Raw genomic sequence first — 3,795 nt, 5'->3', positions numbered from 1 at the left:
ATCTTACCTCCGGCCTTGCTGTATCTCACCATTCACTGAACCCGGGGTAGGCAAGGTGTGAGCCAAGAGCCTGGAAGAAAACTCAAGGAGCCGTAGGAACTCCAGACCTAGTCTCTCCCAGCCGGCACAAAAGCCAGAGCAGCAGACACGACTGCTTCACCAAGGGCGTTTCAGGTGGAGCTTATATGTGCTTATAGAACAAAACTAGCCCGTGGCCAAGCGCGAACCTCGTGCCGCGCATCGCAGTACTAGATGTGATCTCGGTTGTTAACATAATCTTTATTCACAGAACGTGGTGGGAGGGCCAAGAGGATGAGGGGCGAGAGAGCCTGACCGCACCGTCTTGGCTAATTTGCTTCTTTCCTGCACCTCCTTAATGAAGCCTTCCCAGACTAGCATGTTTAATACTGTAACCTATTCTCCCTTACAGCCTCAGTACTCCTGACCCCTCTACTCAAATCTGTTTTCCCCTGTATCTCTTTATCCTGTCCCATGTACCATATAAGATACCCATTTGTTGTGATTATTGTTTATTGTGGGTGTCTTCCCTTTCCTTCCATTAGAATGTGGGCTCCTCAAGGAAGGAATCTATCTTTGTTTGTTTGATGTATTCAGATTCTTAGGAAAGGATTCTAGAACCTAAAAGCCCCTCGATAAGTATGTCTGAATGTTTAAATGAATATTTATGAAAATAGAGGTACACACGGTACGTGCTGTCAGCCATTTTCTCAGCTAACATCACTGACAATAAATTAGGTTTGTAAGAGATATGCAGGATTACTGACTGGGCCTTTTTCCAACCTGGGCACTCTTAGCCACCTTTTGCATTCTGTTTTTGCATCTGTGCTTTACAGATTTTACCTGCTCACGTTCTAGACTCCAAAGGGGTTATTGCAATTCTAAAGGTTTTGCAACTATATGTTTCTCTGAACCCACCAGTTAACAGATTATAAGTGGCTTTATAAAATAATTTAAGGGAATTTTATTTTCATTCATTTAATGAAAACTTATCAAGGCTTTTCCTTTTCTTTTCATCAGTTACTATACGAGGGACTGCAATAAGAATGATAAACTAAGTAAACACTTGATTAGTTTTAAAAAGCCTATAGCCATTAGGTATGTATATATGAGTGCTTATATGTTTATTGATTTGTTCATCCCATTGATTAGGTATTTTTTAAACTGTGTGTAAATCATAGCTAGATATTGGGGTTCAATGATGAATGAAGTAGAATTAGCCCTTGTCCTCATGGAGCTTACAGTCAACTAAGGAACACACAAACTTAACTAATTTTTCTCACAACTTGTGGATTGGAGGCAAAGAAGAATTGGACGCGGTAAGCTGTAAAGTAGAGCATGACATGACGAGGGACCATGGTGTCTTGTTTGTATAGAACATTAAAAAATAAATTCTCTCTGAGGCAATAACAACAGGTAAAGATCCATTCCAGTCAACTATGCAAAAAATGTTCTCCGTGTGCTTGTGTTTGTGTGTTGGTGGTGGGGAGGTATGGTTCACCCAAGAGAAGGAAGAAAGGAAGGGGCTTTACAGGCATAGGGAACAACAACTATAACCTCTGAAGTAATAGAATACTACATTGCTATATTTTGAAAACCAAAAAGACATTGGTGTCAGTGAAGTAGAGCTTGGACAATCTTTCAGCGTATCTCAGTTTGCTTAATTGCAAAATAGAATTTGTTATTTTATCTCATTTTATTCAATGCATTTAATCTGCCAAATTTCTAAATGTGAGTGAGATATAAAAGTCACTAGAAATATAAAATGAAAACCATGTAGAAAAAGGAGCTGACAAACACCCAAGTGGTTTTTTATTAATGTTGTACCAGTGGTTTATGAAAAATGTTTAGTGATGAGTTCACTAGCAAAACAAAGAGAAAAGGGAAAATGTCTTAACTAATAAGTATTTAAGAATATAAATTGTATATTTCTTATAATTAGTATAAGATTTCTTTATTTCTTAGATTTCTTATACATTTCTTATACTTACTATAAGAAAAGTAGCCTGTTCTTTGAAAAAGTTTTGTTATTCTTGCTATTTTGAAGGCTATTATTATTACATAGACCCTTATTTAAATGACCCTTAAAAATTCAATGCTTTCAATGAAAAATGAAATGTTTTTCATTTTACATTGTTGTACATAAAATTTCAATATAAGTTCTAGGCATAACTTGGAAATTTACGTCAAAGAAGTTGTTACTTATGAGTCAAGTGTCACTTATGTCTTTATTATTCTCCAAGCAGGACAAATGGAGAAGATCACCCTGGGAATTTTTTAATTTGTCTTGATACTGGGTAAAAATACAATAATAAAAGAGCTTTTCCCCTCAGTACAAGGGGAACTACAAGTTCTTCAGTCAGTGTTCTCTAGGATAAAGCCCTTGTCCAACCAGTGCTCTTGACATACACGTGGCAAACACAGATCCTTATCTTCACTGTACAGTCGTCGGCCAGCCCTACTTGAACTGTCATTACTCTAGGCAATGCACTTCTGTGATAGCCCAGAATGAATACCCAGATCCACTTAGATTTTGAGTCCCAGTCCAAATGGTTTATCTGGCTCTTACTTGACCAGGGAACTTGTACAAGCTATTGAATTTTAGAACCTGATTTCCTTATCTGGAAATGGGAAAAATGGAAAATAATTTTGAAACTAATTCTCTTGGTTATATATAAAGTCACTTTATAAACTAAGCATTATTATAGTCATCTCAGGCAAATCATGGTTGTTTTTTTCTCACATTCTCTCACAATCTGGCTCTATTCTTCCAGTACAATACTGTGTAGAGGCAAGAATTTTGATAATACTGTTGGATTATTAGGATCATAAATAACAAAAGAAAATTCCTCTCAATTTTTTTTTCAAATTGGTCAGAGATGTCTTATTTTCCTTCTCTAAAACATAAATAATAGTGAGGTTGCTGTAGATAAGCAATAAGGGGTGTGAAGCAATTGTAATGTGGTAAGTGAATATTTGGTGATGATAATGATGGGAATGAGGACTAGTTTATTTTAATATTCAGTTATTTACATCTATACATAGAATGGACAAGGTGCTAGACATGTAGCTTGGAACTTGATGTCTACTCTTTTTTTTTATATATCATTTTATTTTTTTTCCTGTGTCTGTTGGTCCTATATATATATATATATATATTTTTTTTACTTTACAATATTGTATTGGTTTTGCAGTACATCAACATGAATCCGCCACGGGTGTACACATGTTCCCCATCCTGAACCACCCCCCCACCACATCTTTCCCCATATCATCCCTCTGGGTCATCCCAGTGCACCAGCCCCAAGCATCCTATATCCTACATCAAACCTGGACTGGCGATTCGTTTCTTATATGATATTATACATGTTTCAATGCCATTCTCCCAAATCATCCCACCCTTTCCCTCTCCCACAGAGTCCAAAAGACTGTTCTATACGTCTGTGTCTCTTTTGCTGTCTCATATACAGGGTGATCATTACTATCTTTCTAAATTCCATATATATGCGTTAGTATACTGTATTGGTGTTTTTCTTTCTGGCTTACTTCACTCTGTATAATAGGCTCCACTTTCATCCACCTCATTAGAACTGATTCAAATGTATAATGGCTGAGTAATACTCCATTATGTATATGTACCACAGCTTTCTTATCCATTCATCTGCTGATGGACATCTAGGTTGCTTCCATGTCCTGGCTATTATAAACAGTGCTGCGATGAACATTGGGGTACACATGTCTCTTTCAATCCTGGTTTCCTTGGTGTGTATGCCAGCA

The sequence above is a fragment of the Bos taurus genome, chromosome 29 (genome assembly GCF_002263795.3).
Source record: "Bos taurus isolate L1 Dominette 01449 registration number 42190680 breed Hereford chromosome 29, ARS-UCD2.0, whole genome shotgun sequence".
NCBI classification, from domain to species: domain Eukaryota; kingdom Metazoa; phylum Chordata; class Mammalia; order Artiodactyla; family Bovidae; genus Bos; species Bos taurus.
Note: the sequence above shows the minus strand (reverse complement) of the source record.